Here is a 21515-nt window from a genome sequence, read left to right as displayed (position 1 = left end):
CCTTCCTTCCTTCCGCCTATTCTCCTTCCTTCCTTCCTTCCTTCCTTCCTTCCTTCCTTCCTTCCTTCCTTCCTTCCTTCCTTCCTCTCTTTCTTTCTTTCTTTCTTTCTTTCTTTCTTTCTTTCTTTCTTTCTTTCTTTCTTTCTTTCTCCAGTCCGGCCCACCCCCACCACCACCCCCACCGTCCCTCCCCATTAGCCCCTAAGAGCAAAATTACTTATTGATTTTTGGAAGGAGCTGGCCCTTATTGTTCTCCATAGTCGCCGCCTTCCATGCCCATAAATATGTGTGGAGAGGAGACAGTGGGACACGAGACACGAAGCTGTTATCGTAGGAAGGGGTCTTGCATATATAGAATCCTAGAATCATAGAGTTGGAAGGGGCCATACAGGCCATCTAGTCCAACCCCCTGCTCTACACAGGATCAGCCCTAAGCATCCTAAAGCATCCAAGAAAAGTGTGTAAAGCTTGCTGAGAAACAACTCCGCAGTACCCCCAGCCTGCCTCTGTCTGGAGTCTGTCCGGTCCGTTCAACGGGAGATGCCGGGGATTGAACCGGGGACCTTCTGCACGGAAAGCATTTCCACTGAGCCAGAAGTGTCCTCCTCTAACCATTCTTCCCTGCTGCCCTGTAGAGCTCCTTTCGCCCACACCTCCCCGATCTGGGCCCTGGTTGGTTAAGTCTCCCAGTCACTCCGAAAAGAAGTTCCTTTTTTTATTATTATTACCAGTTTTAATGAATCACTCTTTTAAAATGTTTTGCATCATAAACCTGAGATAAGAGTCTGGGACGTGAAAGGACTCGGGCAATTATTCTGTCAGTTTCCCGAGGCTGAGACAACCCTAAAGTAGGGAGGTTACCCACAATCCTTCGGCTTCTCTCCGGGATGTTTTGACATTCCGCTGCTCTCTTTGGGGGTCACCCTGTTCTCGCCTGGAACAAAAGCACAGATCTTTGCTACGACGGTGGCTTTGAGCATGGTTTTCTTCTCTGAACACAGAGTTCTCCAGAAGTTCTTTTTCATTTCATCATTTCTTCTCGCTTTGAAACCAGTGGGATTCTTCCCCCTCCCACGTCAATTAAGCGTGGTGAAAAATTGCACACGCTATAGGTTACCCTTGAGCCACAGAACGTAATAGTGGTCCATCTGGTTCAGTATCCCGTCCCACTGAATGACCAGCCAGTTCCTCTGGAAGGTCATCAACAAAGCACAGAGGCCAAGATCTTTGTGAGAACATTCGAACCCTGCTGGATCAGTCCAGGGGTCCATCTGGTCCCCTCTCCTGTCTCATGCAGTGGGAAGGGGAGGGACCTCAGCTGCTTTGAGTATCCTTCGGGTAGAGAAAAGTGGCATATAAGAACCAACTCTTCTTCTCCAGTAATATCAGGGCTCTCTCAGCCTCACCTACCTCACACAGTGTCTTCATATAGTGGCAGAGGATCTATCTTCCCTTATCTCCTGTTATCTCCGATGTTACTACATCGATCACACCCCACCTGGAGTCCTTTGTGCAGGTCTGGAGGCCTCACTTCCCAAAGGACATAGACAAAATGGAGAAGGTGCAGAGGATAGTGATGAGGGTGGTCCATGGCCTGGGGAGCGAGCCCTACAAGGAAAGGCTGAAGGACTTGGGAAGGTTCAACCTGGAGAAGAGGAGGTTGCAAGGGGACAGGATGGCTCCCTTGAAGTATCTGAAAGGTTGTCACTTAGAGGAGGGCAGGGAAAGGTTCCTGTTGGCAGGAGAAGATAGAACCCACAGTAATGGGTTTACATATAGAATGATATCGGCTAGATATGGGGGGGGGGGGAATTCACAGTCAGAGCAGCCCCTCACTGGCAGTCTTCGAGCAGCTGCTGGACAGCTCCTTATCATGGATGCTTGAGGCTGATCCTGCCTTGAGCAGGGGATGTGGGACTAGATGGCCCAGATGGCCCCTTCCAATTCTACAGTTCTATGATTCTATGATTGTCCTGAATCCCACACATATCTAGCCCTGAAAACCCTGCAGGCTCTCCATGAGTCAGCTGTGGCTTGCTGGAAGAAAGGAAAGGGGAGGGGGGATTTCTCCCCCCCCCAAAAAAAAAGATATGAATCCCTCCAAACGTGTGATGTAAGGGAAGCATCAGCTGGCAATCTTTACGAGAAGGCAAATCCCATTTGTCACCTTCTGCGAATCACCTGGATTTGCCCTTTGCGGAGCCGGCCGGATACCCCTTGCTTCGGCGTTTACGGAACCCGGGCAGATTTTTATAATAATTTTCCATCACGATCGAGCTAATTACATCCCTGTCTCTTTCCCTCCCGCGTAAAAACACTTCAGACTGTGACGCATTCATCCGCTAGATAAATAATGACTCAGGGGGTAATTATTGTTGTTATATTCCCCCCCCTCTCTCTTAATTATTGTTATTATAGCTCTTTTGTCGCATTGGGTCATGATTATTGTGCGGCTCGTGTTAATCGGTTATTACTCCAAATGCAGATTTTTAAAAAATTGTTTTCTGAAAACACAGTTTGGGAAAAGGTCGGTGTAAAATACTCAAAGGAGAAGAAGAAGAAAAAAACAGTGGCGGTTTTGGATAGCAAATCTGTGTTCTAGGAGCCCAATTGTGGATGACATTAATATTATTATGAATAATTGAGTACATTTTAAAATTCCCTCCTCTTCCATTCAGGGTTTCCCCAACCTGACCCAGATATCCCCAATTGCATCAGATTTCAGAAGCTAAGCGGGGTCATCCCTGGCCAATAGTTGGATGGGAGACCACCAAGGAAGTCTGTTCAGAGGAAAGCAACAGCCAACCGCCTCTGGTCATCTGCTGTGACCTTTATGGCCCTGGCCAGCCCAATTACATTGGATCTAGAAAGCTACGCAGGGTTATCCCACTGGTCTGATCCAGCAGGGCTCTTCTAATGTTCTTATGAAGCCCTCAGCCTCCTTGCCCTCTAGGCCCACCAGAGGAACTGGTTGGCCCCTGTGTGAGACAGGAGGCTGGACTGGATGGACCCCTGGTCTGACCCAGCAGGGCTCTTCTGATGTTCTCAGGAAGGCCTCGGCCTCTCTGCCCTGTTGTCGGCCCTCCAGAGGAACTGGTTGACCCCTGTGTGAGACAGGAGGCTGGACTGGATAGACCTTCACTGGTCTGACCCAGCAGGGCTCTTCTGATGTTCTTAAGAAGGCCTCGGTCTCTCTGTCCTGCTGCTGTCCCTCCAGAGGAACTGGCTGGCCCCTGTGCGAGATCCATCAGGACTTTTCTAACATCCTTACTGAGAATCTCACCACTGAGTGACCCACAAATCTCGCCAGCTTTGTATCCGTCCTGGTTTGGATAACGTCCGGTCTGTCCATCCTCCTGACTAGCCGCAAGCCGCGTGGCACGGGCAAAATACCAAGGGAAATCTGTCTCCTCTCACCCGGCATCCTTTGCCCTAACCTCCTTTCTCAGGGATTCCTTGCTGCCTTGAAGATTTAAGCAGGTGAAGGATTCTGGCCTCGCACATATATAACAGCTTTAAGGCTAGGGTGAGTATATTTCCAGCCGATGGCTGGACACGGGCATTTATTTGGCCCAACGCTGCCTTGCCCAATTTGAGCTGATCAACGACTCACTAAATCTACCACTAGACCTTTGGAACAAATCCCAGCCTTGCCGGAGAGACTTTGTCTTACTCCTGTTCACAGGAGGGATCGTTGAGGAGTCAAATGGCCTTTCAATCACATCCCGGAGTTCAGAACCAGCCGATGGTTGGGTGTTCCTTTTTTTAAATGGAAGAAGCAAAAGGGCTCTGAAGATTATTGCGGAGCTAAATAACCCACCGCCTGGGTCCTCTGGGCTGTTTGCAGGAAGGAATTCACTGCAGGACACCAGGGAGCAATTTATGGAGCGGCGTTGCAAGGTTATGACCCAGCCTGGCTAGCCCAGGCACGGCTGATCCCGTCCGATCTTGGTAGCCAGGGAGGACCAAGCTGGCTAGCAATCAGAAGGGCGACCTTCATGGGATACCTGTGCTCAATGCGGGCTTTCTCCGGAGTAAAAGCTACGGCCACTGGGATTCCAGCCTAGCATTTCACTGCCGCTTCCGTGGGCAGCCAGTTATTCGCTGCGTTTTGTACTGTTTTTGGAAAGGGGCATGTTTACCTTTGCGTCGGGGGCATGTCTCTTTTTTTTCCTGTTCGCCTTCTGCCGCCGTCGAAATCTGCTAGGAGGGTCAAGCGACATCAAACAAAACAACAGCCGATGCAATATTTATTACACGGTGCCCACACGGGCAGAAGTTATAAACGTCCAGCGGGCGAACGTCAGACTGTAAATGTTTACATAAGCTGCAAACATTTCCCATGCAGAGTTGACGAACGTGTCCAATCGCCCATGTCAGGCCATGCATGTACACGATGCAAATAAATCCTTGATCCGTTGTCCACTTATTTGGTGGAGCTTGACCCTCTGAGCAGTTTTAGCCCTTTCCTTCATGCGCTTTGGGGCTTCTTCCTGCCTAAGATAAGCTGGCTGGCTCAAGCCGTGCGCCTTTGTGAAATTCTTCTACGCTTGTTTCCTTTGCCACAAAGTGAAAGGACCCGGCTCACTAAACAAATGGAATTCCCCCATTTCTCCTTCCTTCAGCAGGAATTAGCAAAGCTCTGCTGCTTAGAGAGTTCTTGAGACCCAAATGCTACCTCCAACCACTGGACTATTTGCTCGGTGTTAAAATTGGAACTGAAATTGTGCACTGCCTCGAATGGGCAGAGAATAATTTGTTTGCCAGGGTGAAATGGATCTGGGGGGGGGGGGGGCGTGAGGGGGGGTGAAACAAAAGGCCTGTGCTGAGTGGATGCCCGTCATGCCGTTTTGTCCTTGGGGCTGACCCCCTTGGCTCTCCGCCCTGTGATAGCATCTCGTTTTAATTGCGCGACTACATTCCCGCCGGCCAGCTGGAAGAACATCAAGGTTGGCCCCGTGACAAATCCAGGACCGAATGCCGTCCTGCACTTTCAATGCTGGGCCTGCCTCTTGTAAAGGCAACTGGAAGTCTTCAGGCTTTTCCACGGCAGAGTTTGGAACTGGGGAGGGGGAGGGAGATGCTTAAGAACATCGGAAGAGCCTTGCTGGATCAGAGCAGTGGTCCATCTAGTCCAACATCCCATCTCACCAAGTGGCCAGCCAGTTCCTCTGGAGGGCCAAGAAACAGGGCAGAGAGGCCGAGGCCTTCCTGAGAACATCAGAAAGAGCCCTGCTGGATCAGACCAGGGAGGGTCCATCTAGTCCAACATCCCATCTCACCAAGTGGCCAGCCAGTTCCTCTGGAGGGCCAAGAAACAGGGCAGAGAGGCCGAGGCCTTCCTGAGAACATCAGAAAGAGCCCTGCTGGATCAGACCAGGGAGGGTCCATCTAGTCCAACATCCCATCTCACCAAGTGGCCGGCCAGTTCCTCTGGAGGGCCAAGAAACAGGGCAGAGAGGCCGAGGCCTTCCTGAGAACATCAGAAAGAGCCCTGCTGGATCAGACCAGGGAGGGTCCATCTAGTCCAACATCCCATCTCACCAAGTGGCCAGCCAGTTCCTCTGGAGGGCCAAGAAACAGGGCAGAGAGGCCGAGGCCTTCCTGAGAACATCAGAAAGAGCCCTGCTGGATCAGACCAGGGAGGGTCCATCTAGTCCAACATCCCATCTCACCAAGTGGCCAGCCAGTTCCTCTGGAGGGCCAAGAAACAGGGCAGAGAGGCCGAGGCCTTCCTGAGAACATCAGAAAGAGCCCTGCTGGATCAGACCAGGGAGGGTCCATCTAGTCCAACATCCCATCTCACCAAGTGGCCAGCCAGTTCCTCTGGAGGGCCAAGAAACAGGGCAGAGAGGCCGAGGCCTTCCTGAGAACATCAGAAAGAGCCCTGCTGGATCAGACCAGGGAGGGTCCATCTAGTCCAACATCCCATCTCACCAAGTGGCCGGCCAGTTCCTCTGGAGGGCCAAGAAACAGGGCAGAGAGGCCGAGGCCTTCCTGAGAACATCAGAAAGAGCCCTGCTGGATCAGACCAGGGAGAGTCCATCCAGTCCAGCATCTTGTCTCACCTGCTAGCCAACCTGTTCCTCTGGAGGGCCAACAACAGGGCGCAGAGGCTGAGGCCTTCTCCTGATGTTGCCTCCTGGCTCTGGGATTCAGTCACCATGGCCAGTAGCCACTGATAGACCTTTCTTCAACGAATCTATCAAATCCCCTTGAAACTTGGTCTCCACAGCCTTCTGAGCTATGGATGTAAACTTCGAAGGAGGGACTCAGCTTAAGAGGACACTCTCAGTGGAGTGACTATTGTTCAGGCCATGCCACTGTCCTACCTTAACTGAATTCAAGCATGCTTTGCAAGTTAACCGGTTCGAGCCTCTCTGTCCTTTCCTCCAACCACTCCCATGGACCCCTTGGTAACAAGCGACAAGAGGGAGGAAAAATCCCTCCTCCTTCTGTTTTAAATGTTGTCGCCTTGCCAAAATATACCCGTCCAGCCCGTGCCGACGTCTGACATTTTTAAAGAACGGTACACGACTCCCTTCAATTCACTAAAGAGAGGGGTGATGATGATATACAAGTGGAAGAGGAAAGAGCCGGAGGAAACAGGGAGACGGCAGAGTGGCGGATAATTGAATGTCAAGGTTGAGATGTCTACTATTTATTTTAGGACCGGCACATCTGTAACACTCAGCCCTAGCTTTTTGTGACTCATAAAGTCTAAAAGGGAGGGGGAAGAAAGTAATGGGAAAGAGAAGTTAAGAGTTACATATATATTTTTATTGAGGCGTTCGGAAAAGTAAAGATAAGAGGAGAGCAGAAGCGTTTGAAATAGAAGAATGGGATTTAGGAAGTCAGGGTGGAAAGAAGGCTGGTGGAAGAATGAGATTTCCACCTGGGTATATCTGTGTATAAAGAGTTGAGGACCAACATCGGAAGAACAGATCTGAAGGTGTCCCTAAATGCTCACCTGTCAAGCTCGGCATGCACTTAGATCATTGCGTGGATGGATTTGTCAAGCTCCAGAGTGTGGCTGAGGGTGACAACAGGTAACAGAGGTCAGTTAGTGCTGGAGGACATGGCTGTTTTGGAAGACGGACGCTTTTGGCTTTCTGCTCCGTTGAAGACCTTCGCTTCTCAGCCTTTTGGCTAAGGGCTTGCTCTCGGAGCTGTTTGACGGCCGTCAGACATAAACCGGTTCTAAAACTGAAGAGAACTTTAGAGAGAATCTCCACTCGATCACAGCGGTGATAATTCTCAAGTCGTTCAACCCTTCGGGTGAAGTTGCAAATTGCCCTGCCTTTTGACTTCACCGTAGTAACGAGACGATTTCCGTTTTCCCACTGGCGCTCTGGCATTTGTGTGAAATAGCTTGTGTCCCCACTGAGTCGAAGAGTGCATGCCGGCAGAGCGTGGCGTGTGTCTCTTTCGAGAACTTTAGGAACAGCATCCCAATTTTCTATCTAGGACTTCTTGAGGATGTTTTTATCCTCCGAAAAAGCGGTAGAGGAAAGCGTCGTCAAGACCCTGGACAATTTATGACAACTCGTAGGGTTTTCAAGACGGGAAACTCTCAGAGATGGTTGGCTATTACCTCCCTCTTCATAACCACCCCTGGACTTCTTTGATGGCCACCCAAATGAGGCCCAAACCTGATTTTGAGCTAGTCTGGTCTATTCAGGTCAAGGTCAAAGAGACCAATCCGATTCGACTCAGCTTTGTGGGGCCCAATATTGAGTCAAGCCAGGGAACAATTCACAATTTCTGATTTTATTGGTATTGTACCAGCCGTAAGTGTGAGTCCTCCTGTTGTCTCGTCCTACCACCACTGGGAAGGCCATAGAGATGTCTTTGTCCTCCATGGCCACCACCACACCTGACCTTCTGTGCTCGTTTTGTGGGAATGTGATTATCCTCCCTAAGGAACGTGGAGAGAGCTATAAAACCACACAATGGTGGCTAGATCTCAATGGCTCTCCAGGAAGTTGAGTGTGCTCATTGCAGAAGACAAGCTGCTCATGGGGTAATGGCTTCTTTTGTGGCCAGAACGGGAGGGAAGGCTGGTCCTTCTCGGCACTGAAGTCGAGAGCTGTTTTCCAATCCCCCCACCCACCCAAAGTGCTTTGGAGAGATCATTCCTCTTGAATGCTCAGAGGGAGCCGTGCTAATCACGGCACCCTCCTGTCCAAAGGGGTCTCTTAAAACACCGGCTGTGCCTCGACCTCTGTTAAAACAGTAGCAAGAAGGAATTTTGGATTCCCAACTCCCGGTAAACACCCTTTATGGGAGCTTAATTCCATTAGCCAGGTTTGTGATGGGCAAGAGCACATGGCACAATGTGACGAGCGCATGGAGATAAGGAGCACCTTCACGCAAAACGGGGGCTTTCGCCGATTCTCTCTCTGATCCATCCTGCCATCCTCATGAGCCACTGAGTTACTGGAGGTCTGTTGCAATGGGAAGATGAGCCACGGTGTTTTGTATGGGGTTATAAGATTCCTGCGCTTCCTTCTAAATCATCTGGGTCGGGATTTGGGCTTGCAGCAAATCCAGACTCTGGGTCTTGGGGGTTGTTGCAGGGGGTCAATCGGAGCTTGTCCTCTGGCCAAGAAGCCAAATTGCAGCGTCCAGTCTGACATCCGTCCTCTGTTGTTACATGCTGCTGATAAAACATGGCCCTTACCATGGAGACATGGTTACTAGTGGTGGCTTCTCTAGACAGACTCTCTTTCCTTCTTGTTCGCCTTCGCTTCCCTCCTGTCTTCCTCGGGACGTTCGCTTGGAAACCTGCTGACAGGGCTTGTATTGTTTGGTTGCTAATCTAATAAATCTATTGATAACAGCCCGTTTTCCTCCCAATTGTTATAGTGGCTCTCAGGGGTGGGGGGTGTCGTTCCGACGGAGCGGTGTTGACAGACACAAGCTGTTGATAATCGAGAGTAATTTCCCGCTACCCGAGGAGTCACTTCTGAAAGCTGAATGGAACTTCCTAACCTCTCCCCTCCTCCTTCAGGGACAGCACCAGGAGTAAATTGGGGGTTCATGGTGGAGGGGGGGTAGGAAACCAGTGAGAATTGCCCCCCCACACCCCATCCACTGGAGGAAAATTGCTGCTAGATCCTACCAACCATTGCAGTAATGCCATGAATTAATGTTGCGGGTGACTAACAACGTCGAGGTGTACAAGACTTGAGCAAAAGGAGGTTTTGCGGGACTTTAATGCATAGGGTCATTGTAAGCTGGAAGCAACGTGCCAGCCTGTAAGACACACACACTAACAGCCATCAGAGTAACAAGGCCAAGGTGGAGCAGGTCATACTCCCTAAACCTCCTAAAAGCTGCCAGGTCAGGTTTGCTGGATTGACAAACCGGGCCATACTAAGGAGAGGCACACTTTTTGAAGTCTGTGTGTTTTGAGAGACTTGGTTAGGAGGATTCTGACAGATGCAGTCTTGTTGGATTCTCAGTTGTCATCTCCCCAATCCTGCCAAAATTAGACAGGTGCCAGATCTGCCATCTGAACAGGTTAAAGGCACATAAAGCTGCCACACTGAGTCAGACTGTTGATCCATCAAGTATTGTCTACTCTGGCTGGCAGGAGACCGAGGCCTTTCCCATCACCTCCTGCCTGGTCCTTTAACTGGAGATACTGGGGACTGAACGTGCAGCTGCCCAGGCAAAGCGATTGTTTTTGGAAGGGGGGATGAACAGGGGGAAGGAAGCCCAGTGGCTCAGAGGAATGTAAATATTCATCGGAGAATTGATCGTCTTAGGAGATGAGGTTCCCTGGGGTTTGAAGGTCAGCTGGATTCCCAAGCATCTAGCGTGGGGCTGAGCGTAAATTGGGTATAAAAAAACCTTCTATCCAAACAACACGCGATTTGAGTCTCCCTTGCAATAGGAACATTTGCATGCCGAGATCATCGACATAACAGGTCCGTGCAACTGAGCTGGCGTGGCAGCAGGGACCTTTCCACAGAGCCCACCTTTCCATCATCTATTCGCTCCCACACTGTGGATTTATGTGTCCTCGTCTCTTTTCATCATCTGTTCGTCCCCACACTGCGGATTTATGGGTCCTCGTTGCGTGAATCGGCACCGGAATCTGTTAGGAATGGTGGCAGACCTCGTAAGAGTTTATTACACACTCGCCGTATTTTCAACAAAGTTGGCTCCCCAAGCCGCGTGTGGGAATATTTTTAAAGGCAGTATAAATGGCGTGAAAATTTCATCAGAGTGCTTCTTGAGCCGTGATTCTGGGCAGAGCTGGAGTGAGGCTCGAGGGCAGGCTGTATAGGCTTGCCAACCTCCAGGTAGGGCCTGGGGATCTCCTAAACTCACGATGGATCTCCAGACCAAAGGAATCCATTAGGAGAAAAAGGCAGCTCTAGAGGGTAGGTTTTATGGTGTTGGACCCTGATGACATGACATCTCTCCCCAAACAGCACCCTTCCCAGGGTTCATCCCCAAATCTCCAAGGATTCCTCAAACTGGAGAAGACAATCCTAGGCAGGCACCTACCTGGCTGCTGCCAGCTCTCTCCCTGAAGCTCTCTTGAATCACACACAGTTCTCTCAGAGCTCTCTCAGCTCTCACAGGGTACCTCTTGTGGGGAGAGGAGAGGAGGGCTGCTTTGTAAGCTGCTTTGAGACTTTGTACCACCTTTTCACCACCGCCCGCAAGTAACAGTTCTGGGATTCCCTGTTCTGAGGACGTGGAGGAGAGGAAGGAGAAGAAGAGTTACTTTTATACCCTGCTTTAGGCTACCCCAAAGAGGGGCTGAGAGAGCTCTGTGAGAACTGTGATTAGCCCAAGGTCATCCAGCAGGCCTCATGGGTCTCAAAGGGGCTTTCAATCACCTTTCACAGTCAGAGTAGTTCAGCAGTGGAATAGGCTGCCTAAGGAGGCGGTGAGCTCCCCCTCACTGGCAGTCTTCAAGCAAAGGTTGGAGACACACTTTTCTTGGATGCTTTAGGATGCTTAGGGCTGATCCTGCGTTGAGCAGGGGGTTGGACTAGATGGCCTGCATGGCCCCTTCCAACTCTAGGATTCTGTGCTTCTATGATTCTATGATTCCTCTCCCTACAACAGACATCCTGTGAGGTAGGTGAGGCTGAGAGAGCTCTGAGAGAACTGGACAGCTCTAACAGGACTGTGACTAGCCCAAGGCCACCCAGCTGGCTGCATGTGGAGGAGTGGAGAATCAAACCCGGCTCTCCAGAGTAAACGCTACACCAAGCTCGCTCTCGTCACCGTGTCAGTCCGGTTTTGGCATGACCAACGTGGGAGGCGATAGGATGGAAGGTTTCCGGAGCACCGCCTGATGGGACCATCCATCACCCAAACATCCTCCAAGATTACAGCTGCAATCATGTTTCCTTGCCTTGGAATTTGCATGCAGAAAGAGGGTCGCTTTGTGTGTTTCTGTGTGATTGTGTGTGTGTGTGTGTGAGTGCATGCGTGCAGGCTGGCCCCCAGCAATTATCTAAACTTATGCAAATCGAGACTAAGTGAAGCCGCGAAACGAAAAGGATGCCAAACCTGGGATCATTTATCAATAAGGGGGAATGGTGCCAACCCGAAAAACGGGGGAGATAAATCTAACTCATATCACCAGGCTGTGTTTCTTTCGGTTTTTGTTTTTTTTTAAAGGGCTTCACTGTCAGGAGCTGCAATCTCAGCTTACGTCTAATTGCTTTCTGCCAAGGAAAAGCCCGCTGACCCGGTGGAGGGAATAAGGGATATTCTTTTTATTTCTGTGCCGATCCGAGTCCTGTCTCTTCAGAGCGGGGTGGACAGACCCAGAGACGCAGCCATTTAAACCCAGCAGCCGTGATTAAAACCAACTAAAATGCAAACAGTATTAAAACACCCATCCGGCTGTCCCGGAACTGGGTGTGGGTGGAGAGCCTGCAAATTGCTTCTGGATTCTGGAGGCTTTAGGAGTCAGTGCCCTCCAAAACATCTCTCAGTTCTTGCAGACCGGGGGCCGTGGCTTTCTTGGCCAAACCCATCCATCTCCTGATCCTGACGATTTCAACTTTCCCAAGCAACATCGTTTGATCTCCAGAATGCGTTTTCCGTTGAGAAAATGGCTGCTTGGGGGGGGGGGACTCTGTGTCATTGTACCTCACTAGGGACTCTGTCCTCCCCAGACCCCATCCTCAAACCTCCAGGAGTTTCCATGACCCTCATTGGGCAACCCTATCCCCTCCTGGTAGCCAAGGGGGACCTTATAGTTTCAGAAAGGCCAAACGGCAGGAGAAAAGCAGCCGTGAATGAGATCAGGTGAACTTCTTTGGCTGAAGCCGAACAGAACACTAAATATTGAATTCTTTAGTGCTCACCTGTGGGCAATAGTGGATTAAGAACACGATTTCTATCACATCAAGCCCCTCGTATTTATTGTCTGTTTCCTGTACAAGCTCTTTGGAGAAATATGTTAGGACAGAGAACGCGCAACTCATACGGATTTATTCTTTCCAGTTTCTGTCTTCGACGCCTCTCGACACCGCTGGATCCTGAGTGTCCCTGGCAGGACCGGAGAGCAAGCCCTGGCAATAAACCCTCTGCAAGATCTGGCTGCCGGTAAGTCCTGTGCCATGATGCCGTGACCTTTTGCCCTGTGGTCCATTTTTCCCCGCAGTTGCCGACTCCCCTGGCTGGCAGTTCTGCCTTTAAGAGCAGATGAGGCTTTTCATGGTGTAGAAGAGAGATAGAAGCAGGGGACAGGGGCCTATGTGTCTTTAGGGGCAATACACATGGGAGGAAAAAAGTGGCAAGCAACCACTGGCCATGGCTCACGGGCAGAGCCTCTGCTTGGCAGGCAGAAGGTCCCAGGTTCAATCCCCGGCATCTCCAGTTAAAGGACCAGGCAGGAGGGGATGGGAAAGGCCTTGATCTGGGACCCTGGCTCAGGGGCAGAGCCTCTGCTTGGCAGGCAGAAGGTCCCAGGTTCAATCCCTGGCATCTCCCGTTAAAGGACCAGGCAGGAGGGGATGGGGAAGGCCTTGATCTGGGACCCTGGCTCAGGTGCAGAGCCTCTGCTTGGCAGGCAGAAGGTCCCAGGTTCAATCCCCGGCATCTCCAGTTAAAGGACCAGGCAGGAGGGGATGGGAAAGGCCTTGATCTGGGACCCTGGCTCAGGGGCAGAGCCTCTGCTCGGCCTGCAGAAGGTCCCAGGTTCAATCCCCGGCATCTCCAGTTAGAGGACCAGGCAGGAGGGGATGGGGAAGACCTTGACTTGGGACCTTGGCTCAGGGGCAGAACTGAGGCAAACACACAACACCCCCAAGCCCAGTGGTTGGTCATTAAAGACTCCCCCCTCCTGGCTCGTTCCGTCTGGATCCTTGCCTCCCCAAGCCAAGCGTGTTTCGTTTAGCTGAAACCAAACTGCAGGCACTTTGCGTTCGACGGGGGCTGCGCTCGAGTGGAAACAGATCCAGCAAACGCTTGACTGAGAGGATGCTTTTCTCCGTACGTTCGATCAGCAGACCGTTTTGTTTGCGGCTGGGTTTCTTTGCGGCAGTCGGATCTGCCCCGGAAACATGCCTCCTCCACACTCACTGCAGTTGCTCTGCCCTTCCTTCCCCTCGCTCTCCGGCCTGCTCCGCTCCTCCTCCCCCGGGGCTCTTGTTCTCCGGCCTCCTCTCTCTTGTCGTCTCCAATCACGCCATTGGCAGGCCACCAGAATGTGACATCCAGCCGTGTAGTTGCCCAGGTACGCCGTGTCCTGCCTGGCACGATGGATCGTTGCAGAGCTCGCTGCCAAGAGCTGAGAGGCCTCCCGACGCCTCTCACTCCCCCGGCTGATGTTCAAGAGGCGAGCAGAGGTGTTTGGGTTTTGTTTTGTTTTTTTGGCAAATAGCTCTCTGTTGCTTTTTGGGCCGTCCGGTTTTAACTGCCCATCTGCAGGCTCTAAAGCTTTAAATGGGCACGGTTCGTTATGGCTTTGATAAAGACTTGGGTGCAAAGGAGCGCTTTGGGAGAGAAAGGGAGTGCAGCTGGTTGGGTTGGGTTTACGCAAGTGATCCCCACGGAGTCAACTTGTTCCCGGAGTCCACCGAGCGTTTTGCAAATCAGGTGGGGCCGAGTGGCCTTTTGGCCCAGGGAGGCTTCCGTCTGGTCCCTGCAGAATTGCTTTGGCTGTGAAGATTCTTAAAATCCCCACTCCTCCTCTGCCAGCGGAAGCCATTTTGTGTCTGCCCTCCCAGTCTGGGTCAGAATTACAAAGGTGTTTGCTAGCTTCAAAAGAGGATGCCAGCCTCCCGATCATTTCAGAGGGCAGCTTCAGAAGAGCTGGATTCAAGTCCAGCTGCACCTTAGAAACCAAGAAGATTTCTCAAGAGTTTATCCCTCCCCAAAGTTCTGCTTCAGTAACCGAAGAAGGGAGATTTGACCCTCCAAGGCTTCTACCTCCCCCGCTCTAAGACCTTTCCCAGCCTCTAAGATGCCACCAGACTCCAATCTAGCCGCCCTTCCTGGGACTGCCTGGGGCACCTTCCGTGAAAGCGCCCTGTGCAGAAAACACACTAGAGCCGCGCATGTCACTAAAATCTTCCAGTGCCACTCATGCATGAAGCATCGTCTCCCCCAGCCCCCCTTCCCTCTCCCTCTCCTACCCGCATGCCGAGGAATGCACAAATGAAAAAGAAACGGTGCCCTTTGCGTCAAGGGGGACAAAGGAAGTGGATGTCAGTGCGCCATAACAGGGATCCCACAGGGAGTGTGCAGCAGCCACAGAGAAAATGGATGGGGCAGCGCACAGACGAAAGGGCTGTCAGTCCATAGGAGGCAGAGGCGCTGTGTGGGCGACCCCCGCCCCTCTGTGATTCAGCCCCCAGGCGGAACGCAGAGGTCGGCTTCTCTTCTTTCCCCTGGCAAAAGAACAAACAGTGTGCCCCAGAAATGAGGTTTTCCCTTGTGGCCCGCCAGTTGTTTCTCTCTTCACAAGGCTTGTGTGCTGGAACAAAGAACGGACACGTTTCCTTCCAGAAGAAAGGGAGAAAGAACTGAGGCACAGCCGTTCTGGGGAGGGGGGGGGGAGGCAGGAGTTTGGGGAAGATCTGAAGGAGATGTTTGTGTGTTACAAAGGAATGAGAGGGGGTGGGCGGCATTTGAATATGCAAAGGAGCGGAGCCCCAGGCTGCTTAAAGAATAAAATAGTTTTATTTAGAACAGAGAGAGAGAGAGAGAGAGAGAGAGAGAAATTCCGAACTGTCTAACTGTTGCCTGCAGCAGTTGCCTGCAGCCATTCTTTCTGTCCCGCTGCTAAGGGACCCCTGGGCTCGAAGAAGCAATCTAGGAGTTTGGGTTGTGGCCTACAAAGGAGAGATGGTCAGAAATCTGGTCAGCCAAAGGTATTCTTCATTCTGACCGTGTCCATTGGCTTCGGCAGCGCTCAAAAAGAAATGAACGGAGGGCAGCTTCATCAGAATGCATTGGCCATCGTGGGGCTCAATGGAACCTCCATGTTCAGACGCAGTGTATCTCTGAATACTAGTTGCTGCGGGTTCCTAGCAAGGGAGGATTATTGTGTCTGCGCTCTCTACCTGTGGGCTACCCAGGGGCATCTAGTTGGCCCATGCTTTTCCAACCACGGTTTCATGAAACCTGCCCTCCCCCCCAGAATGGCCAATGATGGGCTCAGTGGGTAAGGGAGGGGTCCCAGGTGTGCTATGGTCCCCAACCACATTTTGCATGATCCTGCCACTTCTGGGGTTTCTCGAAGGCTGAAGAATTTCTTAGGGGTTTCTCAACAATAAAAATATTAAGAAAGGCTGGGTTCGCCCCTTTGGCGGACCTTTGGTCTGATTGAAGGGGGCTCTTTTTCATATCCTCGCAATAAACCCAGGATAAAAGATAAAGATCTTTGCAAGAGGCCACCTAAACTGGCCTCCGCCCATCCCGGGGGCGAAACACGTTCAAGTTCAAGGGCCCCTTGCCACTTATTCACCCGATTTGTCATCGGCGTTAATATCGGGCGGGTGAGAGAACCGTGCGGAACGGCCGGAGCACCGGTTCCATCAAAGCTATGATATAATCGGAGGTGAATTAAGTCGGGCCTCCCTTCCGTAAATCACGCCCTAAGACGTAAAACAGATTGCCAGAGGCGGCGGCGGCCTCATTTGTCTTCGGCGGTTCATCAAGAAGGGCAAGAAAGAGCCGTTTGCAAGATTGGACATCAGGCTGCGATGGAGCGTCTGTGGGAAACCTGGAAGGCAGGTGATTCCATACCCCCATGGAGCTACCTTAGACTGAATCAGACTCTACGTTTATCAACCTCTTCCAGGAAGCATTTTTGCGCTGGTCTACAAGTCTCTTGAGAGCCAGTTTGGTGCCGTGGTTAGGAGTGCAGACTTCTAATCTGGCATTCTAATCTGGTTTGATTCTACGCTCCCCCACATGCAGCCAGCTGGGTGACCTTGGGCTCGCCACGGCACTGATAAAACTGTTCTGACCGAGCAGGAATATCAGGGCTCTCTCAGCCTCACCCACCCCACACGGTGTCTGTTGTGGGGAGAGGAATGGGAAGGTGACTGTAAGCCGCTTTGAGCCTCCTTCGGGTAGGGAAAAGTGGCATATAAGAACCAACTCTTCTTCTTCTTCTTCTTCTTCTTCTTCTTCTTCTTCTTCTTCTCCTCCTCCTCCTCTTCTCCCTCCAGAGCCCCCCAATTCTCTCCCACCCCATTTCTGGAGGCAAGCTTGCTTCCCTCACCCCCTTCTCCCATCTCCCATCTGTGCTTTTGGTCCTTTCCACCACGCGGACCCACGTCCTTCTTTACGATGACAGTCACAAGCGGAGGCAAAAAATACAGCAGAGGAGGAAATTTTGCGCCCGTCTCCCGGAGAACGGCTCTATTTGTGCCCTCATCACCGGCTGACAGGGCTCCCTGACGCCTTGGTGCTGGTGGAGCTGAAACAGCGAAGCCCTCCTCCGTAAGGAAATTGGGGAAGGGGGGACAAGCATGACCCTGGCTCCGCTCTGGGGCCAGGGAGCTGCCACTCTGAGTGACACGTTTAATACCACTCTGATCACCGGCGTGGCTGTAATGAGATATCAGACATGCTGCTTACCCAACCGGTTCCAAAACAGTGTAACAGAAGTTTCTGGGAGGGGGAATCTGGAACTGATTGGGATTCTGGTCTTGTGTGGCGGTTGTCAGAGTCCTCAAGCTTGAATGTCTGTTGTCACTGGGAGCCCAAGGCCCTCCGAGCCTCTCCTGGAGGTGGCATAGTGGTAGATTATCTGCTTGGCGTGCAGGAGGTCCCAGGTTCAATCCCCGGCATCTCCAGTTAAAGGACCAGGCAGGAGGGGATGGGGAAGGCCTTGATCTGGGACCCTGGCTCAGGGGCAGAGCCTCTGCTTGGCAGGCAGAAGGTCGCCGGTTCAATCCCTGACATCTCCAGTTAAAGGACCAGGCAGGAGATAATGCAGAAGATCTTGATCTGGGACCTTAGATCTTCTTTGGTAGTCTCCCATTGAAGTCCTAACCAGGGCTGACTCTGCTTAGTTTCCAAGACCTCAGGCTGACACGAGAGCCTCTGACACAGAGGCTTGCCATGGCCTGCCTCTGCGTAGCAACCTCGGACTTCCTTGTTTGTCACCCATCCCAGTTGTGACCAGGGCCGACCCTGCTTAGCTTCTGAGATCCGATGAGATCAGGCTGGCCTGGGCCACGCAAGCCAGGGCAGGCTGCCAGATGAGTCGATATGCCCAGCCCATCTTTCCTGCTTTCTCCGCTTTTGATTCTTTCACTCAGCCACTAAGTGGGGCATTTGTCAAGCGCCTGCAGATCGGAGGGGGCTCGGACTCCCTGCCTCCTGCTGTCTCCCGAAATCAGCCGTGCCACTGGGGGAAAATGCAATGGAGTTAAGATAAAAGGCAGGAGGAGTGAGAAGGGGGGGGAGAGCGGTGCTTTATTTCATTAAGACAAAGCACTAGCAAAGGTGAGGTTAGAAGAAAGATCTTTCATTGCAGTCCCTGCCTGCACTCCTACTCAGCCTGGCCCCCCTCCTGAAAGTGGTGGCAAAGGAAGCAATTTTCTCCCAGGTAGGGTTCACAACATCCAGTCGGTAGCTGGAGATTTTCGGGGATTACCACTGATCTCTAGGGGAGAGAGATCTGTTCCCCTGTTGGAGGCTTTATTGCTCTTCACGCACGGGCATTTCTGGACGTGGCCCCAATCTGTAGGTTGTTTGATCCACGCTCCACGCTTTTTCTTTATTGCGTGATAGGACCATATATCAACCATATATTGATACCCACCCCTCCCAAAATGGCCCGTGATGGGCCTGGAGGGGGCAGGAAGGAGACGGGCCCTGGGTGGGCATGTTTACAGTGGTACTTCCCAAATATATTCGGTTTCTTGAAGCCTGAAGAATATTTTAGGGTTTCCCGTTGGTGAAAAAGTTGAGAAAGGCTGCACTGGAGGAAAGGGGCACTTCGGAATTTGGACTCTGTGGGTTTATTCCCCACGGAAGCCCCACTTTCCCCAAACATCTGGAGACCCTCTGGAATTGCAGCTCACCTCCAGATGACAAAGATCAGCACCCGTTGGTGAAAATGGCAGCTTTGTTGGGTGAACCTTCTGGCATTGTAACCCCACTGAGTTCCCCGGCCCACCCCCAAATCTCCAAGAGTTTCCCTTCGAATCAGCTTCTCTTTTCTCGCGGTCCACCCATCGCTCATCTGGACAGAAACCTCTTTCCAAAACCCTGACAGGGCGAGTAGCATCCTTATCTCCAGCCCTTGTTCTCCAACGGGTCTCTCTTGTCCGTCCCAAAGCCAACGCGCGAAATACAAACGACCTGTCACTCTCCCAGCCCTCCAACGGCCAAGTGGGGGCGGACGGTTGAAGAGGGGCTGTTTCAGGTCCTGTCTCGGGAATGGTTCTCCTCGGCCACCGGCACGAGGCCCAGATTCTCCGGCCTGGGAACTTGCTTGCCTGGGCGCGTTTGCTAATTCGTCCAGCTGCCCGTGATAAATGATTCTGCCGAGAAAGTGACAACTTTCTAATCCGCCCGAAGACGGATGGGTCCCTCGGAGGAGGCCGGAATTCACCGGTGAAACCTGGACAGGAAGGAAACAATGACAGGAGAGCAGCCTGGGAGAGAGACAGAGAGAAGGAAGGAAGGCAGACGTCGACTTTGAAATTTTGTCTATTCCTTTTCCTCTTCCAATTAAAACTCGGGTGTCATTTAAAGATGCGCAGAGGAAGGGCCGGCGGGGGGAGGCGGGGAGTCGGGTTGTTATGGGCCGTTCTGGTTCGGAACATCAGAGATTCCATCTGCCTCTCTCCCTCGGCGCCCCCCCTCCCCGCCCTCCCAAAACCCTCCGGATAATTGGATAGGCCTCCGTGTGGAAAGACGAGGGCAGGTTGTCACTGGTGTTGCAGATGATAAATTTGAGACGGGAGCAGTAGCCGCCCAAAACACCTAAATGGAGCAGAGGAGTAACAGCAAGACGCTGCGTCTTTACTAAGGGGGGTTTCAGCGTCTCCCAAATCTGGGTTGCCAACCTCCCAGCGGGGCCCAAATTGTTGGCGGGATTTCGATACACAAGAGAGGAGCAGCAAGCAGCTCGAAAGAATAAAACAGATCCATTGTGAAGAGAAGCAACTTTGGACAGAAAGAGAAGAGAGAGTGAAAAGGCCTGAGCTCTGTAACTTTCCCTTCTAGGGAAGGTGCGCCAACGCCCTTAACAAACAGGCTACGTTCGTAAATCCCGAGTTAGGGGTGGGTTTGCATTTTGATCATCCCCTTCCCCCCCCCAACACCCATCAGCTTTCATTTTAATCCCCTTCCTGACTCCCTGGTGTTCCTTCTCCCCAAACTGTTGATGGATTGTCGCCATTACGCCCCCATCTGCTGCCTATATAAATAATGAGGGATACGGTAATGTCTCGTGGCATTTCAACATGGCAGCTAGGGCCCCTTGCCAAGCGGGCGAGGCACAGTCATAACCGGCACGCACCGATCAAGCCCAGTGTGATGAAAGGGCAAGGTCAGCTATCAGACAACATCTGCTCCGGGCAGTCAATCGCCAGCACCCGTTTAATTCTCAGACGACACCGTCTGTGCTTTATTGCCAATGTGACGGCCGTGTTTCTCTTTGCGGCATCAGTAGGCCGCTTTTCAAAGCAAACTCGTCGTGGCGGGCGGCCCAAACATCAAAAGTCACCGAAAGACGACCCGTCGCAAGCCATTTGGTGGTTTGCGAAAGACGTCCTTTGAACAGCAGGTCGATAAACCTGCGTATCTAATTCTCAACTCAGCTCTGGAGCGCGGATCAAACAATCCACAGATTGGGGCCACGTCCGGAAGTGCCCGTGCGTGAAGGGCAATGAAGCACAGATGACTTATGGTGACTTCATGGGGTTTTCAAGGCGAGAGACGTTCAGAGTTGGTTTACTCTTGCCTGGCTCTGCACTGGGGAGAAGAAAAAAAGGATTTTCTTGGTGGTTGCCCATCCAAGTTCTAAACCAGGTTGACCACCGTTAGCTCCCAAGATCTGGTAAGATCAGACTAGGCCATTTTGGTCCGTGCAAGAGACAAAGGCGGTTTCCATTGCTTGCCTGCACTTCGTAACCTTGGACTTCCTTGGTGGTCTCCCAACCAAGCATTAACCATGGCCAACCCTCATCTGGGAAGGTTGGACTAGCCTGGACCTTCCCGGTCAGGGCAGAGAGGAATAGCAACCTTTGCTGGTCTCCCATCCTATTAGTCATAAGCTCCAACCCAGCTTAGCTTCCAAGATCGGACAAGAGCAGGTTAGCCTCGGCTCTGGAGCGAATATTTCTACAAACCGAAGAGTCCTCAGGTTTGCAGAATCTACTTAAAAAAAGACAAGGGGAAGTTAGCCCCCAAAGCTGCTGAATTTACAGGAAAAAATAAGATCCCTGAAAATACCCTGGAAATTTTGTTGGTCCCTCAGAGGTTGCCAGGCTGGCCGTCACTGGTCTCAAGTAGCTGGCTTTCTTGAACCCACAGGACTTTGCCAGTTGCCGGACGCTGACCTCAGACACTGGAACGGGAGAGGGAGGCCTATATTGCAAGCTTCTCGGTCCCTTTTGGATTTACATTTTAGAGTCGTCCTGCCCGTTAGCTCCTCGTCGCTGCTCGGAACTCTAGAACCCGCGCCTGGATCGATCCCAAGCGGCTGGCTGTAAAGGATATCTATGCCATTGCATTGATATCCTAGCGGCATATGCCTTAACCCTCCGTGGCGTTTTATCGACTGTTTCCACCGAGACGAGCATCGGAATATGAAGCTCTTTGCCGTTTCCACTGCAGAGAGCTTCCTCGTTATGGGAAGGAGGGGGGGGCATTTTATGGACCTACATATGTCTCCTCTCCACTGTCCTTGGTGCCCGGCCAGATATTATCGATCACAGTCAAGCAGCGGGCGGATCTTGGAGGTTATTTTCTCCCTTGTCTTCCCACCTGGAAATTGGGAAGGTTCAAGTCTTCATGCAAGACAGGAAATCTCCCCCACCCCTGGGTGACCTGGGGCC

The sequence above is a fragment of the Paroedura picta genome, chromosome 18 (assembly GCF_049243985.1).
Source record: "Paroedura picta isolate Pp20150507F chromosome 18, Ppicta_v3.0, whole genome shotgun sequence".
NCBI lineage: Eukaryota > Metazoa > Chordata > Lepidosauria > Squamata > Gekkonidae > Paroedura > Paroedura picta.
The sequence above is the reverse complement of the archived record's forward strand: the minus strand, read 5'-3'. Positions refer to the sequence as shown.